The following is a 23,054-nucleotide window of genomic DNA, read 5'->3' on the forward strand; positions in this document are numbered from 1 at the left end:
GTCACTACATACGCATTAGAGACCATGGCTCTTGTATCACACAGCAATCCATGGAAAGATCCATACTTGGTATGAGCCTAAGAAACAATAAGAAATGAGGAAATTAGGAGCAGAACCAGAATGGCGGGTGTCATATTATAGATTGCATAAAAAGACTGAAGTGGCAATGGGCAGGACATGTTGCAAGACAAGGTCTCACAATTTGAACCCCTTTAATTTTAAAATGGAGACCTTAGGAGAATAAGATAGGCGTCTGAAGACCGCAAAAAAAAATGGTCCGACGACAAAATTGTCTGCTAGCAGCTACCAACCGAATAGAAGGATACGGACGAAGAGGCCTATATCTAGCAATGGAAGACAGAAAACTGAAGAAGAAATGCGGAGTAAATTGATTCAAACAGACATTACTTTAGATCACATAGAAATCCATGAAAAGATTAGATTAACAAGTTTATACAGTATAACAGAATAACAATAGAAAAACAAATGTAAATATTTTTGTAAATGGCATTAAACATATTTGGTATTTAATGTATTTTAACAACCATTAACTTTTGTTGTTATCGGCGTGGTAGATTTAAGGATGATTTATGATCAAATATTTTAAAAATTCTGAAAATAATAATATTTAATCCTTCGCGTAGATCGTTTCGAACTGAATTATTATCTCGATAGTAAAATTTATTGAGGTTTATTGGATTTTCAACACTTTGCATTATTTTCATATAAGTGGGCACTTAAATCACAGTGTTTTTAAAAAGTAAATGGCGTTTTTATTTATTTTTTATGAGATGTTCAAAGCGGTATTGATAATAATACTGATAATTTTTGTGAATTTTGCAATAATAAATGGGGTGCATCGACGTCAGATTTTTTCGTCAACGGTATTTATGATTTTTTTTTAATCATTCAGCCAAACGTTTCCTAAGAAGATTTTTTTTAAATATCCTGCAAATACTCTATTCTACTCTCTAGAGTAAAATTAGTGAAAGCTGTTATAAAATAACTTTGGGAGAGCAAAAGAGGTGTCGGAAGACCCCAAAAGAGATGGTCTGACGATATTGCCGCCGTGGGGGGTAAAAACTGGCTGCAAGCAGCAACCAACCAGAGTAAATGGAAAGAAGGGGAAGAGCCCTATATCCCGCAGGGGGAGTCAGAGGGCTCATAAAGAAGAAGAAGAAGAATTTTTGAAAAATACATCACAATGCCCAAACCAATTGAAAATGAATATTTCTTCAACGAATTCAGCGATTGAAAAAAATCGAACAGATAAGTAATGTTTGTATATGAACATCCAAAACAAACATAAATTTTAATAAATTGCAGTATAAAATAATGAAAACAATTATGTATTACAATATTTTTATTAATGAAACTGCATATTTATGAAAGCATGGAAGAGAAAGAAAGTAAGATCAGGTCAAGAGTTGAGAAGGGGTGGTAGAGGAAGAAATGTTATGATGGTTAGTTAATGTTCAATGATAGAAAGTAACATTTATTACGTTTCTCCGAGAAAAAAAGGAAAAATGTATGTTTATTTAAGTGTTTGTATACATTTACATAAACATTTTTAAACAAATTAATGAACTTCTCTTCGAGTTAACCAAAAATCGCATGTGTTACACATTTTGTGTAGTTTAAAGTGTGTAAATAGTGCTATGGTAGTGAAGGGTAGTATTGTTTGCATGCCGTGGTAGTGATTGTCCTGACGAAGAGATGGGTACGTCTTGAAACCAGTAGACATAAAAATGAGTGGGGGTGAGTGGTTATATGCTAATATTATTAACATTTTTGTGAAAAAATTAAGAAAAATAAGTAACCACAAAGTAAATGCTTTGAATATTAATAATATTGAGAATAAATAAATGAAATACTGAAGTTAAAAAATGGTACTTTGGGGTGGTATTATTTATTATCATTTGCATTCTGTTTTATAGATTTGATCAAAAAATGATATTTAATGATCAACCATGGAAAAAAATCACGCAATACTAACAAAAATATATCAACTAGTAATATACAATAAAAGGCAATTGAATAAAACACTTTCAAAAAAGTCTGGTTCACTGGTTACTGATGTACCTGCCAAAAAATAATGGATTTAACTTGAAATATAAATCCATGAATACGATGAAGAGAGAACATCTCAGTGTTATCTTAATAATAATTAAAACAGAAACTTCGAGACAGAGTTCTACAATCAATAACGAATTTTCGGCCCAGTTCTACGTCTTGATTGTTGTAAAGTTCCCGCGTTTCCTTATTTTGACAGTCCTTTGTTTTCTTTGGGCGGTTTCATTAGAAAAGTTCAGAAGTTCACCCTAAATCTAAAGGGATCCAAATATCCGTTGCCATGAGCTGTTTTTACAAATAATGAAGACTGTAATACAATTTTCATTTTCTTTCGTTATAGGGCAAGAGTCAGGTAGGTACTCTTAATCTTAAATAACGTTTAAGAGACATGAGTTTGTAAAGGGTTAATACAAGAAGCATCGTTAACATTTTAACAAATAATTCTCAATATTATTAATATTTAAAGCATTTACTTTGTTTTGAATATTGAAAGCATTTACTGAATAGTGCTATGGTAGTGAAGGGTAGTATTGTTTGCATGCTGTGGTAGTGATTTTTCTGACGAAGAGACGGGTACGTCTCGAAACCGGTAGACATAAAAATCTCGGTGAGTAGTTTTATACTTATATTAGTAAAAAAAAATACAAATTAATTCAACTGACTTCGAAATCATGAATTTCAGTTAAGTTATTCCTTCAAAACATTTTGAGTATGTCCAAATACTTGTTCATAAAAGGGTCTCTGCCAAATAAAAGCTTTCTAAATTCAATCGAAAATGGTTGATGTGAAGTCAACCATGGAACGTCACGAGATTGATCATATAACTATGACTTCCAAAATTTAAGTAGTGTGGTTGTCAATCATGGGTAGAATTGATAAAGTGATCATTTAACCAGCTTAAGACAGGTTGTAACCTCAAATCAACTGACAACTCGACAGAATCGCGGCGTGAATGATAAGAAAAATTCAGTTCGCAATTGCTGTCTCGCTTCCACACATCTGTGGCGCGCAGTAGTTGGAGTGAAATAAATAAAATGTCTCGGGTAGACATAAAAAGTACACCATGACACAAACAGTTGGATTGTTGGATCACCGTATCAATATGACCGTAGATTGCAGAAACATTTATCATAACAATAAATTTACTTGAATTTTATCAAAGTTTACGTTTTATTTTTTTATAAAGATTACTCAGTTATTTGTTCTATTATAATTTTAGTATCGACGAAGTAAAAGTAGAGTTAGGGCAATCTAAAACTGTTATGTGAAGCTCTATAGACTAAGCTTACTATACACTAACTTACACGTGAATAATTCTGAATGCCTATAGATAGTAATACTATATGACCCCGCTTCAGATATACTTACCACATTAAACCTACCCCTTAACTAAAGTAGGTTTATAATATCACCTACGTACAAGTATTTATACACGTTTGGTTAGTTCACGATTGCTAACGATCTCGTGACAGGCGGGAATCGTGTATCCCGAGATGTCTTACCGCCACTGATAGTTCCTAACCATGAGTAGCAAGTGAGGAAGTAGGTATATGGCCATGTGGTGGGATCCCTCTTAGCCCTCGGCGCCTTTTACTTTTGTTCTAAATATGCACCAGAAGGCAATATATGTTATGTACGTAGTATGTTGTATTATTCTGAAAACGTGTTATTTTCCTACGAGTCCAGTGGACAACTGGACAGTGCGCTCACTGGAGTGAGGTATGAAAAATTGAATTAACCCTATCACAACTTCATCACTTTTTTACCCCCTTTTTGAAAATTCAACTGACATTGATGTTTATTGACATTAGTCTTTCATTTCTAAAATTACGCTCATATCATTATATTCTTTCGAGAAATTTGTTTTTCGTAATATCTTTTGATGTTTTTGATATCTCAACAATGATGCAAAAGAATATGGAAGTCTAGGCATAGACCGGTAATCGAATTTCGTCATTACCGACATTATTAGCCCGGTGTAAAAAAATAAAAAAAAATTCCTTTATATTTTTGTTGTTGTTGTAAAATTGAAATCTTAACTGGTATTTTCAAGAAATAAAAACGTTCTTTAGAATAGCACCCTTAAAAAATCCAAAAAAAATATTTATTTTACTTTCTGTACTTCGAATACTAAATTTGAGTTAAGTTTATAAATATAATAATAATAAAAATACATATTTTAGCTTCATGGAAACCCTGGACTTTACAGCCAAACGCTTTAAGTTTACTACATAAAAATATTCTCACATAAGCACATGTAAAGATGCATTACTAAAATGCATTTGGAGGAATTGTCAACCAACGTTTTCAGATTCACCCATATATTATTTAAATTTGTATCATAATTCATTTCTAAAAAAAAAAATAAGAACTAAAACCTTAACGAAAACTTTAATGTAATTTTAACATAATACACTAATGAAATTTATTCAATTTAAATTAATTTTGTCAAAAAAACATGATCCTTTTCTTATTGTGTTTATAACATTTTTCTGCCCTCCCAACAGTCTGATAATGTCAGTAACGATGAAACTTGGTCACTGTTCAAATGAAATATATCTGGAAAAAACTATATAGTTGAGAATGTTATTATGCTCGCAAAGTCAGAGAGGGTGAAAAGGACGCTAAGTGGTTATTCCAACAATTTGTCTAACCGTTGATTGGAACAGAGTAAAAAAATGTCAATCAAATACATAGTTCGTAATTCTTAGATTTTCCACAAGTCCACTGTGATGAGCAAGCAGCGATGAGCGCCCCTAGTGGCTCTGAAACAAATTGCCCGCATCGTGTATAAATCAACTGTGGAACCATTAGTGGGTTACTTAGAGACCAACACATAAATCACGATCGCTTGATCGCCAGAACTGGAGGATTTTCAGCTAGCCCGCAATTCCCATCCTTTCCGGAGGAAATCGACGGCAAAATGATTCACTCAAGATCTTAGCTAGGGTCTTCTTACACGTACCTTCACTGGTGGCTAGTACTTATTTATTTCATTTGAGACGGATCGTGGCACAGCTGAAAGTATCGGTAGCTGGAAGGGTTAAACTAGGCAGTACTGCTCTCCGTAATAAATGGATTGGGTACTGATCCCAAACATGAAACGTCTATCTCGATACCTAAATTTTAAGGTAGGTTGATATTTTTCTACACTTTTTTTATAAATTCAGCTTGAGTGAAGATATCTGTACGTTATTCACTAGACCACTGTAACGGAATATGAATAAATTCATTAATTCGTTCGGTAGGCACTTTGTGGTAATATCTATCTATTTTTTTTAATTTAAGACTCACTTATTAAATACCACTTTTTCTTAAAATATATTGTGACACGTGTTTCGATGCATTCTGCATTTTTTTTAAACGCCGTATGTGGAGATAATTTTAGAGTTGTGTCCTTGGGACGTTGAAGGATAATTTTTTTATAACCAGCAAGAACATAGCCAGCTTTTACCCCTTCTTTATCGTTCAATTTTCAAAGGATATAACTTTAAAATTTAGGTTTAGCTTCATATACAATATGTTTTCATTTGGAAAAATGATTCATATAGAAAAAGGAATGCATCGAATGAAAGAGTAAAACTTAAATAAAAAATAGAATATTTTTTGTTTTTGAAGATTTACTCCTACGGTTAGCGGTGAGATTGTTAGTTTGTTTATTTTTTTTAGTAAAGTAATTAAGTGTTTGTATTTTTGACATTTTTTTTAGCTTGTATGTATCTTGTCTGTAGATACTAATCTTGAGACACTCGATATATCTTTACTATAGACACCACAAGACACACGATACAAAAATTATATTTGAACAACTACAAATGGATATTCTTTTAATGAGATAGGGATTTATAGTACCTACGTATTCATTACATACAAAGTTTTCGTTTTTGAATTAAAACACGTTATATAAACAAATATTTAAAAACAACAAAAACGTGGGATAACCGGCGGATAAAAAATAATAATATTCAAAAACCGGTGCGGTGTATGTTATTTTATTCTAAACAGCTCTCGTTGAATCCACTGAAATCCACAAAAATCTACATGTTTGCCAGAATTTCATGAATCAGATTTATGTTTGCAAGAATCCATGTATCCATGTTGCAGATCCCTTAAACTTGGATAAACGACGGAATCCTAGTTTACATATGATGCATTATATCAATAACATATTTTTCAGATAAAGATTTTATAACTTACAACATTTGGTTGTAAAAAATAGTTTTTTTTTTAATATCTGAAAAGTACTTATAACTATACTTTATATCCAGGCGACTATAATAACTATGCTATAATAAGATATATACTAAATCTATACCGAAGTAAAATGTAATTTATGTTGTATATATTATTTTAAGACAAAAAATCACTTCTAAAACGATTAGCTATTTTATATAAAGACAATGTTAGGATGTGAAAGAATTTGATGAGACGAAGATAACGTAAGCAAAAGAGATATCAGATATCACTGACATACATTTAAGTAGCGAAAAATACTTCATTTATTTTATAAACTAGTCCTCGTGAATAAAACCTATAAATAACTATTAACGTGTGTGTTTTTTAACAAAGAGGATTAATTCAAAAAGGAATTAATTCGAAAATTCACTGAAACGAAAGCTCTAGAGGTAAATTTTATAAATTCCTCTATGTTTTAGTGTGTGATAAATTACCTAGAACATTATTTGTTGAGCATAGAGAATAAACCTTTGAAATTACGGCTTTAAACATCATTACATCAGTCGTGAGTATTCTCAAAGGTTTTGTAAATCAACTTTACACAGAAACCGCCAAAGTACGGCAGCTATCAGGGTTTGTATAAAAGTTTATATCCTGAAATTACCGCTTTAGTTAAAACGGAATGTTTTACGAGTAGTGGAGATTCAATACTACCGATATTCTTCTTTGTTTTCTAACTCTCACCCAGTGACGCATTGGATACTTAATCCGACAACGCATCATCTTCTTCTTCTTCTTCAAACCCTTGTTCGCAACCCAATGGTGCATAGGGCACTGCATCATATAAACGCAGTTGTTATGTCGATCGTTAACATATGAAGGAACGGTGATCTGCCTTCCGCTTCAGGTACCAGTCCAGGGTAATATTGAGTGAAAAATTCACTTATTTTAATTTGACCCCCCCACTGGGAATCGAGCCCAGGACCTCCATAACGGTAGCCAAGCGTGCTGACCATTACACTATGGAGGCGGGTAACGCATAATGATGTCATATGATTTTTATATTTTTTAGATGGGAATTGCATTTATTACTTACCTTGCTTATAATGTAAAAGGTTTATAAATTATTAAGTGGATTTTCGTATCTTCTAACCGAAATTAAACGTTAAATTTTAATCTGCGTTGATAACAATTTAATCTAGCGTGGAACAATCAGGAACTTATCAGCGTTTACTCATTGCTAGGAGTAAAACATGTAAAACTCCTTAGGAGAAGCAGGACAGTTGACTGTCGACAACAGACCATCCTTTCCACTCGAAGTAGGCTCTGCATTTTTTGTCACAGATTGGTTTATGGTATCAATGACCTTCATTTTTTTAACCATGTGATACCACCTCTAGTGAAAGTTTCTAATGTTCTATCACGGATCCGATAACGAATAGGTCCTTACCCAGGCTATTGCAATTATTAGACACATTGACAAATGGAAAAATAACATGTTTCTTATCAAGTTGAGACACCTTTAAAATTGTCATTTCATCCGTAGGATAAGTTATCCAGTATCAGATATAGAATAAAATATTAATATTGTTAAAAATCAATTGGTTATTTCAGGCTCTCTCTCTCCTAAAAAATATTCGTGGAATAATTCGAAATAAATCTCACTTTTGGTCAAAAGAAATAAACTTTTAAAATACTTCATCAATCCCTCAACCGATGGCGTAACAATCGGCCACACTTTGTGGTAATATCCATCCATTTTTAATATACGTTTTACTTGATAAATAGCATTATTTCTTTAAATCTGTCTATCTTTCCGGATGAATTTCAAATACGGTGTCTGAAAATGGTGCGGAATTTATCAAATTCCTGGTCACATTAGATTTAATTAGTGGTATTGACCAAGTAAAAATAAAAAATAAAAACTTAGTTTTTGTCCCCGTTTTCTCCATAAATTTGTGTAATAATGCCCTTTATACGCTTATACATCGAAATTATTGCTATTTATTTGCCTGTTTTACTCTTAAACATCATCAGATTTTAAAAAATCTTTTACTTTTGAAAAGGGTTTTTTCATCTGATCTGTGTTTATTTTTTTTAATGACAGATTAATGTATAAGTAAAGTAAAACAAAGCAAGACTAATGTTTGTATGTATGTGTAAAAATGTATGATAAATAGTTGAAATTTTCCATTAGCACAAATGGAGTGCATTAATGCGAAGTGTGATTGCATTAGTAATATAACTCGTAAAGATCTCCCCCATCATTAACAGAGTACCTACCATCAAACACGGATTACATTCAATGTATCACACGTATTGTACCTATAATATGTGTGTATTCTTGCCCATACTTTCATGTGTAGTGTGTTTAGTAAAGCTTTGCAGATTTCTCTCATTAAGCTCAATTTATTACCCATATTACTCCCTGGTAAATGGAAATATTTCACCTATATCTGTTCATGCGTACAATGGTGCAAACTACATGTATGAACGTATATGTAGTTCGAATATTACAAGCTTTATGGTAGTTTTAAAATGTATCTCGGATTAAAACTCATCGAAAAAGTTGTTTTAATAAAACTTTGAAAATAAATTTCCGCTATTTAAATGAAAAGTGTAAAGTTTTAAGTAGATTCTGTTCAGAATCGTGTATTTAAATAAAGACATTTTTATTCGGCTCCGTAATGTATTGGTTAGCCCATTTAGCTGGCGCTCTGGAGGCCTCAGGTTGAATTCCCAGGAGTCATAAAATAAATATTAGTGATTTTTTACTGTAATATTTACTTATTGAATGGACAGAAAAAACAAATTTATGAGACAAATGTGGTTAGTAACAGAAGCAGAGAATTACCGAAGAAAACTTGGCATGATCAAGTATTTCAAGTACTTGAAAATGGTCCAGTTAGGACTCAAAATAGGAATAAAGAGGAGGTCTTTGAGCATATATAATGGAAATATTTATTTTAACATTAAATTAAAAAACACACGCTCTGAATATTAAAATTTTCAAACTATTATTTTTAAGATAACAATTAAAAATTAATAAAATTGCTTGAAGAATTATCAAGTTGTCGAGTATAACTTTGTCTTTAAAGGGGTATTTCGATTCCCTTTTACATATGTATTATACGTAACCACACAAACATTTGCAGGAAAATTCACACGTCGTCGATCGTAAGAATATAGGTTTTTTTAATTAACCCTTTTACCAGGGTCTTTCTCCTTCCTCCATCAATATTATAATATCAAAAAGATAATTATTTTAATTATATTCAAAACGTTATAATAAGCCCACAAAGGTACATGTTATGTCGGAATGAAATGTTACGTTTAATTATGATTTGAATAATACAGCATACTCCAAAGTAAACATCAACCCAATCTAGAACGTAATTATATTCCAGGCAAAAGGACTCCTCATATTACTATGTAAATAAACATCATTTGGTATTTCGATTATAATCTCTCCTAAAACCGTCAAACCCTCATTTTTGATGGTCGAAGCCTCCCCAAGGCTTCAATAACGAATATTTAAAACCATTTACTACAAATTAGGGGTATCAAAAAAGGTCTTTGATGTAACATGCAAATTTAGCGCCCTCTCTCAAACGCAAAGGAGGATATTATGATCATTATCATTGTCTGTTATGTAACATATCTGGTCGCACAATAATGTTTCCTTCTGTATAATCGTGTTTTCCGATTGGGATATGAAAATTAATGCGGGAATTCAACCAATTATATTATCGTTAGAAGATTTGATCAAGTGTTTGAGTATGAGATGTAATATCATAATATAAGGTGGACCTAGTTTTTGTCCAATCTACTTAAAACCATAGAATTACTAAGCCAAATACTTGGATAACCCTAATTTTTAGTGCTATTTTATTTCAATCGGATGGAACACAACATTAAATGGGTATTAGAACAAAAAACTAACAAAGAAACGTGTGTGAACATATGCAGTTCTTTTTTAGTATCACGACAAAAAATTCACCTTTTTTTCCACACAACATAACTTGTTACAAAGTGAGGACAAAAAGTGGACAATTTATCGAAGAGACGAGTGGTGGATAGAGACGAGCGGAGTCTGATCACGAAAGAAGAAAACCAATCATCATATGGTGGCTCAGGTAGATCAGTGGACCTACCAAGTCGTTAAGCTTATAACAGCGACCAAGCGACAACAGTGACGTAGCGGAGGCTATAAAAGCCCGTACACAATCGCCACTCTCTTTTATTCACCTGCCCACTCGACCTATTGCATCCAGAGCCAAGACCTTTGTGCAGCAAGAATTATTGATGACTTACTTCATTTCCTTTTATTTCTTAATGTAGTTTTTTATTCCTTAACTTTTAATTACATTTTATAATTTTAATTAATAAAAAGTGTTATTTAAACAAATAAATACGCCATTTATTTTCAACACTTTATTTACCAATGAATTTTTGAAAAACTCTCCTCAAAAACCAAATAAATTTGTACTAATAGCAAGAAATGCACGCATTTAACAAATGCGTTCATAATTTCTGTACCAATCATCTGATTATTATGATTTTGATTAAATTAACTACCAAAAGCCGATTGGTCGGCTTTTCGCTGCCAACTGATTTCATTTGGATTTTCGACCCTACGCACAGGAAATTATGTGTATCACTGTATCGATTTCAAATATGAACTGTTCATTAAAAAGTGTATAAACTAGGTAATACAAATTAAGAAAATATGTATGCCAAGAAGACAATTATTACAATGAAGACAATATTTTTTTAGTAAATACAAAATGTATCTACCATAGAATGAATCACAGTTCATAATTTCAACTGCAAAAATATTGTCTTCAGCATGTGAAATTTTGACAAATAATAGTGAATATATAATTTTTTTAATCGTTCTTTGCGAATATCATTTTTAAATGAATACTTCAAATTTGAAATCGATATAGTGATGTACACAATTGCGAGAATTATTTCCAGTACAAAGGGTAAAAAACCGACTAATCGGTATTTATCTTTATAAAATTAATCAACATTGTTTTTCCAACTCAACCTACCGGTTTCAACAAAACATTGTCATCATCAGGGTTTATTTCAAATCAAAAACATTAAAATACTCTCACCAAAATCTTCCACACACTTTTTTGGGAGTATTTAATGTTTTTGAATTAAAATAAACCCTGATGATGACTATGTAATGTTGAAAATTTTTAGTTGAATTGTATTAATAAAAAAAGTGGTGAAAACAAAGTTAATTAATTTTATAAAGATATTATAAAATGTGCCACAAAGTATCTGAGGAAAACATTCAAGAAATAATCGGTGTTTAGTCGTTTACGGTTGGCATCGAAAAGCCGATTAGTCGGCTTTCGGTAGTTAATGTGTTAAGAAAATATCCTGATGAGTCCAAAGGGCGCATCATCATACAATATCCTCACCTCATCTGGTGACCCCGAATACGAAAGACCCCCCAATCACATACATTCCCCCCACGAAGAAGAAGAAAACACATTTGTTTTCATTCCCAATGTTTATGTTTCTTGTTTGTTTATTAATATACAGCTTTTGTTGAGAAGTTTCACCTTATGTAGCTGTAAGAACAATATCATTAAAGTTTTTTTGTCAGAAAAGGTGGGTCTTTATATCTTTAATGTTCACACAGCAAAAACAGATTCTACGTACGTTGCCATCTTGATTACAAATGGTGTCTATAGCCCCCGCACGTCGCTTGCCACGGAAGTCATACAACTACGTCAATATGCCTCTAAAACATAAATTTAATACTGAAATAAATAAAAAATTGATGTTGAACAATATAATTCAACAAAAAGTTCATAACTCAGATTAAAAAATAAAATAAAAAGTTATAAAAATATATTTTCAACAAAAGTGTAAACAAAATTTTAAAAAATATATAAAAAGGTTGTAAAAAATAAAAATCTAGAGATCTGGGCATATCCAAACTTCTTTTATTAAACCATTTTATATCCCATGTGATATTATAATGATGAATTATAAATATGCTAGTAACAAACAAGACCTGTTACAATGCAAATAAATACAAATAAACTTAGAATTATTATTTGTTAAATGTCACTAATCTCTTTCTCAAACTTTAGTAAAACACAAAATACTTCTATAGGTATATCACTTATTATTTGTACAATAACATATTAATTTGATGGTATGAGTTTAAAACCATACCACTTGAATTGCGGGAGTATTAATTGGAGAAATAATGCAACATTTCAAATTGCCACCTTTGCACTTATTCGTATTAGAATTTATAAAATATTTTTTTACTAAAAGATGTGTAAAAATTCATTACCGTTTTGAATAACTTTATTTTAAAGTGTCCTTGAGGTGATAACCACAAAAATGGAGATGACAAAGTTCAATAAATCTTAATATTATTATATTTTTTATAATTAATAATTTTGTACTAATTTTTGACATCTCATCAAAGACGAAGAAGAAAATGGAAGTTTGGGCATTTACGGGGCTGAGATGTCAAAAAATTAAATGAAAATAGCTCCTGTAATTGGAGATAATCCAGATTTTGTCAAATTCGTATTTGGACACACTCAAAATGTTGTAAATTAATTTTTATTACTATTATTTAATTATTAAAATAAAAAAACACTTATATACGTAATACAAAAAATACAGCTTACATACAAAAGGAATCCGACAATAGCGGATATGTTAGTATGTAGATCTTTCGATTAAAGCAAAATGGATGCTATTTAATAGGCTATATAATATATTTTGTATGTGTGTAACGGTGAACGTTACACACATACAAAACCCAAATGCCAGTTCATAAGACCTAAGATACTCACTAGATATACAATTATATCTCCTTTCTAATAAAAATGATAGATCTATAATATTTATTGAAAATATGTTCTTTTATCTCATAGACCTATAACCACTTATGAAAATGAATAAACACTCCATTTATAATTGTATATATTATGATATTTTATTGAAATATATATATTTATTTTACGCTAGCACTATATCGTCCGCGAAGTGCCACATGTCGTACAAAAATCCATCGTGTTTTTCCTTGTGGGTACATCACATCCCTCTGCGTGTCGAATAACTCCCCCAAGTGAAATCTCTCAGCCGACAGTCGCTAATGACGGACACTTTTTCTCCCTTCACTATCTCGCATGCCCAACTGCAGAAAACCACACACTCTACTCCCAGACGGCACCACCACACAAAAATATCGAATCATTCATACAACCGGATTTATTGCATCAAATTTTTGTTAAACACTTTTTTGCAACGTGGTACCTGTGGCTTGCGATATACCTTTACTATTTTATGCCCTGTCCCATTTGTGGCACGTACTATTGTTACCAGGTATCACACATTTCTTTGTTGATTGGAAAGCCAAGAAAGACATTACAACATGTGTATATTGGAGTAGACAGGGAATATCTTAAAATACTGCTGGCGAAAGTATTGGCAAAATACTCGTACATGTTAAGTCAAATTTATTTATTTTTCATTATTATTATCAGAAAACTAAATCATTCCAAAAAATAGATCATATTGACATCTCAATGGGAAAGAATATATATGTATGTATATATATATATATATATATATATATATATATATATATATATATATATATATATATATATATATATATATATATATATATATATATATATATATATATATATATATATATATATATATATATATATATATATATATATATATATATATATATATATATATTATATATATATATATATATATATATATATATATATATATATATATATATATATATATATATATATATATATATATATATATATATATATATATATATATATAAATATATATATATACATATATATATATATATATATATATATATTTATATATATATATATATATATATATAAATGTATATATATATATATATATATATATATATATATATATATATTATATATATATATATATATATATATATATATATATATATATATATATATATATATATATATATATATATATATATATATATATATATATATATATATATATTTATATATATATATATATATATATATATATATATATATATATATATATATATATATATATATATATATATATATATATATATATATATATATTTATATATATTTATGTATATATATAAATATATATATATATATATATATATATGTATATATATATTTATATATATACATATATATATATATATATATATATATATATATATATATATATATATATATATATATATATGTATATATATATATATATGAGGAAGAATATGAAAGCATGAGTATTGAAAGGACTTACCACCTATCATAGGCTGGTTTTAGTACTTTATGCACGTTTAAAATTCTAAATAAAATTCTATAAAATGTATAAATATATTTATATACATATATATGTATATATATATATATATATATATATATATATATATATATATATATATATATATATATATATATATATATATATATATATATATATATATATATATATATATATATATATATATATATATATATATATATATATTTATATATATATAAATTTATATATATACATATATATATATATATATATATATATATATATATATATATATATATATATATATATATATATATATATATATATATATATATATATATATATATATATATATATATATATATATATATATATATATATATATATATATATATATATATATATATATATATATATATATATATATATATATATATATATATATATATATATATATATATATATATATATATATATATATATATATATATATATATATATATATATATATATATATATATTTTTATATATATATATATATATATATATATATATATATATATATATATATATATATATATATATAAATATATATATATTTTATTTTTTTCTCTTATTCCTATAGTTTCTTATTCCTTTTCTTTGTCAGCCATCCCATACAAGGCGTAGTCTTCTAATTTGTACAAACTTGCTTGGATTTTTTCAATGCACCTACTACCCGCAACGAGGACAATATCATTGACCCATATTTTTGAAGATCGGCCTATTCTATAATAATAATATTGTTTTTAAACGTTTTCAAAAAACAGGAAATAAAGGCATCGCAACAAAAATAGTTCAATTATTGTAATTGCTTCTTATGATTGTCAATTATAAGAAGACAAGATGATAGTCCTGCGCTCAGGATTTGAGATTTGGATGAAATTTGAAGGGAGTCTTTTGTATGAAAACGCAAAGAGTGAAGGATACTACTGCAATATGGGAATGAAAATGAAATAAAAAATCAGGTATTCGCTCCCATAAATCTTGAATGTGTTCAAAATATCAATAAGTGAGCTGAGCATGTATCTCATTTGTTTTGTGTAATGAGGACTATTTAGCTCTAACATTTGAACAACAGAATATCTTTTTTTTAAATCATGCTGTGTTGTTTCTGGTCAAATATATTATTTTCATCGTTGTGTAATTTAACAATAAATATTAACTTTAAAATAACGAACGCTGTCATAAATGAAGATATAAATTGTGTATATTGACATTAAACTAACACAGCGACGTGTAATTAAATATTTTAAAATCAATTATTTACTAAGTTGACTTCAAAAATAATTAATGTGAAATAATCCGGCTAATTAATTTTATTTTCATTCAGTTTGGTGTGAGTTAAATGAAAAACGTAAATATGTAATTTGAAAAGTCACTAAGAATTGTGAAACGAAGATGACGATTTAGTAAAAAAGTTTGGATCTTAATTATTTTAATTAACTGAACGGCCTCAAACTATGTCAATATAAAATTTATCTTCTAGTAATATTTTATTTTTGATCTACCTCAAAATCCCGACAAAATTTTTGACATGAGGAAATAAAGGCCCACGTTTTGTTAATTTAGTACCTGCCTACAAAGTATTCAAATATTTGGTCATCAATATATCCTTTGCGGCGAATACGTATCTATCACATTTATTTTTATAAAATTGACATAAACAACGTCTCCTTCTTCCTTGGTTAAGCCCTAGTATCTATAAAACCGTAAAACTGATTATGAGTCATATACCATATACATACATATATACATATATATATATATATATATATATATATATATATATATATATATATATATATATATATATATATATATATATATATATATATATATATATATATATATATATATATATATATATATATATATATATATATATATATATATATATATATATATATATATATATATATATATATATATATATATATATATATATAAATATATATATATAAATATATATATATATATATATATATATATATATATATATATATATATATATATATATATATATATATATATATATATATATATATATATATATATATATATATATATATAGTATATATATATATATATATATAAATATATATATATATGTATATATATATATATATATATATATATATATATATATATATATATATATATATATATATATATATATACATATACATATATATATATAGATCACCTTTTCACCGATTGCTTTTAACTGTCACAACACCTTGCATTTGAATATATTTTATACACGTTTAAAAACTAATTTGTTTAGACAGTTTGTTTTACCTCTATGGCAGCGTCATCTGCTGAACCTAACATAGACACATGCAATTATGAAAAATTACTCCTAGTGGACAGCGAGGTTGCTGACACTGCTGTCACTTTTATTTGTTTTCAGCATTTTCTTTGTATGAGTTTGAATGTTGTTTCATATTTTTTTTATAAATCTCATTGCTCACTCATGAACAGCATGAAATTGTAGTTACATTATTTGTTTAATTCATTCCACAAAGACAATACTTGACAATATGACAAATGTTAGATATTGATTACCTTAGTTTGTTTCAATTTAAAATTTTGTTTAAGTAATTTATTTTTAAAAAAAAACAGATCTAAGTACCTTCTTCTTTTAAACGTTTAACGCATAAAGTATATATTTGCTAACTTTTTTCATTTTCATACTTTCATTTTTTATTCAGTTAAAATCAAATATTAGTAGTTTATATTAGCACTTCTATTCTTATTTTATTTCTGATATCTATTGTATTCTAACGAGTGCCCTTTATAAACACCTTAAATAAATTGAATACTCACATACAGGCCATGCCTTTGTGGGGTCTTTTTTCAAATTAATATTTTTTTGTAGGTACTTCTAATCATAAAATATTGTGAAATGCAATAGTTAAAAAAAAAATAAAGACAAAGTTGATCAACTTACGAGTAAGTAATGTAATTTTATTGTAATGATTAAAGAAAACACTTGTTTTTAATTTTATTGTACTTATTATTTTTAAATTGTGTTTTTAGTTACTGTGTTACTTTTGTAGATTTAAAGTCATATTACATTATGAGAATGGAAACATTGCTGTCTTCTTTAAATGTCCATGCTAGATTTTTAGACGACATGTTGTTTAAAATAAATAAGATCTATAAAAGACATTTCGTTGAGAGACCTTGAAGAGCAAAGCACCTTTCCGGAGAGGAAAATGCTTTTAACATTATTGCTATTTGGAAGAACCACTTCTGTATTGAATTCCCTTCCGTGCTTCTCAGAGAATCGCTTCAATTTGAAGCATTATGAAATTAATCTTCAAACCTTTGCAAACAAGAGGTATTGAGTACTTATAAAATTTACTCTGATAACGTTACAGACGAAATAATTATCGTAAGGAAATATTATTTTTCAACAGCACTTCGATGTTTGGTTTATTAATTTCTCTAATTTTAGGCTGTAAAATTTTATCAAAAATTTAATATGATTCTCGTGGTAGGAAGATTGATAAATGTTATATATATATATATATATATATATATATATATATATATATATATATATATATATATATATATATATATATATATATATATATATATATATATATATATATATATATATATATATATATTTATATATATATATATATATATATAAACATATATATATACAGTGGGTGGCCATATTATTAGGGACACTTCGAATTTCCTGTAATTTTCATTATTAAATGAATTTAATGAGCAAATAATTTGGTTTTTTGAATATTTTTTATTGATTGGGTTGCTTTATTTAGAATTTAGAAACTTTATTATCATGGATTTAATAATACCAATTTATATTTATCATAATAAGTGATTATTCAACAATTTCGAAAAAATCTTAATTTTTAGTAATAACACCCTTTGCTGCGATTACAACCTCCAAACGTCAGGGCATACTTTTTAATGCAGATTTTTGCATTGTGCCAGAGATAAGGGTTATTATGCCATACTCTGATAAGAGTTTCTATCATTTGCCGCTTAGTGGTGATGACTTCTTTGGCAATCTCACGTTTCGTTAATTCCCAAAGATTTTCAATGGGGTTCATATCCAGCTAATTCCCCGGGTAAGGCAAAACACAGAGGTTTTTTCAGCCAGGAATGTGATAACACTCCTGGCTTTATGACACAATACCGAGTCATGTATTAACACATACTTTTCATCGCCAGGGAACCATTCTTGAGCCTCGGCTGGAGTCGACTTTTCAGTACTCGCTGGTACTATTCTTGCCTCATGGTCCCTTCCATGATAAAGAGGCATCCCATACCCTTAAATGAGATTACGGACCACAACATTATGCTAACAGGGTATTTTTAACCATCTCCACAAGGCAGTCTGGGTGGAATTTTTCTCCTGGGCTACGTCGGAAAAATGAAGTTTTTCCCACCAAAATTTTTAATGTTGACTCGTCCAAGAAGCAGACCTGTAATGTATTACCATAATTGCAAAAATACATTTATTTTTTATCTTCTTAATTTATTATACGAAAACAAGCCATAAATATTCGAACCTCGTACAAAACAGTTACATTCCGGTGTTCTTTGGCCCATAGGAGTCGTTTTTTCATCATGCCTCAGTCAGGCGTAGTTTTTTGGTTGGACGTCGACCCATTAGATTTACTTCAACTAACCGTCTCTGAACTGTCCTTTTGGATACGTTGATTCCTTCATCGTTTATCAACAGAAATTAACAACAATTAGACGATCAACAGACTTTTTACGATTTTGGAAATAGATGTCCCTGATTTTATGGGCACCACGAGGAGTTGTGATGCTTTTTCTGCCTTTTTTTCCGACGCGGGCTGATTCTAGACGCAGGTTTTTATCAATTTTTCTTTAAATCCGATGGACTCCTGACTTCGAAACATCTGTAAGTGCTACTATTTTTCTCTGGAAATATGTGGAATGAAGTAGTAAGGTTATAACTTCCCTATATTTTCTCGGAGATATGTTTGAAGACTTGCCCATACTTAAATTGAGAATATTATGGTTCAGTTCAAACTAAATTGAATTTTATTTGAAAATTCATTGAAATTAACTCATTGAATTAGCAAAACTAATAAATTATTAAACAACACTTACGTTTTTATAGTCTTGAACTCAAAAAACTTACAGAAAAATGGTTTAAAAAAATATTAACTGAGCTCACACCAATATCATTTTTCACTAATCAACATCCAAATGAAAAAAACTTAGTTTTTTGATATTTCACAGTATTGATACATCTTTAAAACAATAATTATGATACCAGCAACAAAAATACATAAGAAAAAATAATTAAAACTTATTAATTTGACCAAAAAATTCATTTAAAATTGAAAATTACAAAAAAGTACAAGTGTCCCTAATAATTTGGCCACCCACTGTATATATATATATATATATATATATATATATATATATATATATATATATATATATATATATATTTATACATATTTATATATATATATATATATATATTATATATATATATATATATATATATATATATATATATATATATATATATATATATATATATATATATATATATATATATATATATATATATATATATATATATATATATATATATATATATATATATATATATATATATATATATATATATATATATAATATATATTTATTTATATATATATATATATAATATATATATATATATATATATATATATATATATATATATATATATATATATATATATATATATATATATATATATATATATATGAACAGTAAATCCTCCTATAAGGTAGAGATTGGTAGCGCATTATGTTTTTTTTTTTATTTAATTATGTCATTATTTTCCGCTGGTTAAAATATAAAAATACAATTTAAAACATAAACCCCTTATAATGTTCCCTCCGATAACATGGTAACTATATCAACGTTGTATGGGGGGTTTCTGTTTTAGTGTAGTTCTCAGTTAGTTAAATTGAATTCCAGAAAGTCCTACACATATGAGGTCTACAAGTTTATTGTTTTCTTAAAAATGCATTTCATTCCTTGGGTTTATTTTTACTCAGTAAATCTCTTCATGCCCATCCACTGCAGACTGATGTACTCTCCGGAGCCATTGTATAAAGCCTCTAAACCCCTATTGAAACCCAGCTTCTGCAGCCCCAGAACTTAGAACTTTTGTTTATTACATATTATTATTTTAAAAATGCCCAGTTTTTCAAATACCTTTTCCATTTGTCACGCATTTTTGTAAAGATTGTTTATTAAGTTTTGAATATTGAAACCATTAACTTTGTGGATCATATTGATATATTATTTCGAGAAATAAAAATACTTTGTGTTTTGATCCACTCACATTTTTATCAACCAACTAGTTTCGGCAACAACCTGTTGCCCGCTTCAGTCATAAATTAAACCCTGAAGAGGGCGACAGGTTGTTGCCGAAACTAGTTGGTTAATAAAAATGTGAGTGGATCAAAACACAAAGTATTTTTATTTCTCGAAATAATATATTGTTTATTAAGTCTAAGCACCTAACACAAAAATTGTCTTACGTCACTAATGTACTAAAATGAATATAACCCTTTCGTGCACTTAATTTGCACCGCCCGATTAAGCAGTCAGTAGTTAAAAAATTTTTTGTCTGTTTCCGTAGTCTAATGGTAAGCATGCTCTGCTATCGTTCTGGAGATCCCAAGTTCGATTACCAGGGGGGTCAAATAAATAAAAGTGATATTTCACTCTAATATTTATTTAATATTACCTTTTACCGGTACCTGAAGCGAAGGGCTGGTCACCTTTCCTTCGTGTGTAAACGATCAAGATAACACTGCGTTTATATGATGTAGTGCCCTATGTACCATTGGGTGCGGATAAGGATTCGAATGAATTAATGAGTTAACAATTTTTTTCAGATGGAAGTAATTAACAATAAAAAAATTATATCATATGGGACACGGTATTATTCACCCTACGGATGAAATGTCCATATTATAGTTTTCTCAACCTGATATGAAACGTCTATCGTTCCTCTTTGTATGAAAGAATATGGAAGTTTGAGCATCTCTAGGCATGCAACCTGGTATTTGGCTGGCTTAAGCGATCACTTAATACATTTGTGTAACGTTCACAATTATGTCCATTATTGAACATCCGTATTGCATCGATTGAAGCCTGTTTATCCAATGGTCTATGGTTTATTTATTTATTGACTTTAAAACTCCATTTTAATTTATGTATGAATTTTAAATCAAACATAGGCTTTTTGAGTCTACTAAGTTATATTTTACTAACAAAAACACATAAAAATTAGTATTGTGACAATTGTTTCACCTAGTTGTGGCATTTTCAAACGAATATGAAGATTAAGGACCGTCAGTCTATTTAATCTTCACATTCGTTTGAAACGCCATAACTAGGCGAAACAATTGTCACAATACTAATTTTTATGTGTTTTTTTAACAATAAAATACAACGATAAATGTATCTAAGTGGTTAAAAACAAGTGTTTTCATTTACAATTTCATAATTTCTTACCACAAAGTGAATGCCGAAATAATAAACAAAATATTGGTTTATTTATGTATTTTTTTAAATTTCCTCTAGTCATTTATAAGCATGATTTTTTTATTTTAAATCAGATATAAAATTGTCAATTATTAAAACTATTTTGTATCAAAATTTTCATCATGCAAACGCATAATACCAGAACGGTATACTGGAACGAAAATATTAAACGAACTTTCACATGGCTTCTTCGAGGTTAAAATTTCACAAATAATATTTCAGTCGTGTTCAGGGCAATAGGAAATAACCTATGTCCCGTATATGTGATGCATCTGAACGTGATGCTTGAAAGATATCACTGAAGATGCTGTAAAAATCAGACGCTGAAAACTGAAATTGAAAATAAATCGAATCTTACAGTAGGTGGTACTTTTCGGTCAGGAATGCACCTCCTGCTAGAATCTATGTAATTTATTCTTAAATATTTGACATCGTATCTGATAAGAAGTTCAACTTGATTTACAGCATTGACATTTAGAACATGACTTTAAAAGTTAGAAACTTTCTAATTGACAATTTTCTAAAATAAATACGCACTAAAATATTTTTACAAACTCCTGTTTATTAATATTAAAACAGGATGAAACTGTATCTTTTTCTTTCATTTTTTGAAAGATTTTTTTTTTTTAATTATTAAAACAATTAACTATAGTTAAGGTATAACGGTTTTAACTGAGATTTGTGTTTCAACAAAATGTCCAAACCGAAAACTAAGAAAATATAATTCAACACAAAACTTTCGAATACATAACTTAAAAGGAGCAAAATTTAGATGAAGATCTTTAAAAAACATTTTTGGTCACAAACTTCTTAAAACA

The sequence above is a fragment of the Brachycentrus maculatus genome, unplaced genomic scaffold (genome assembly GCF_059751285.1).
Source record: "Brachycentrus maculatus isolate JH-2025_06_01 unplaced genomic scaffold, ASM5975128v1 h1tg000902l, whole genome shotgun sequence".
Taxonomy (NCBI): domain Eukaryota; kingdom Metazoa; phylum Arthropoda; class Insecta; order Trichoptera; family Brachycentridae; genus Brachycentrus; species Brachycentrus maculatus.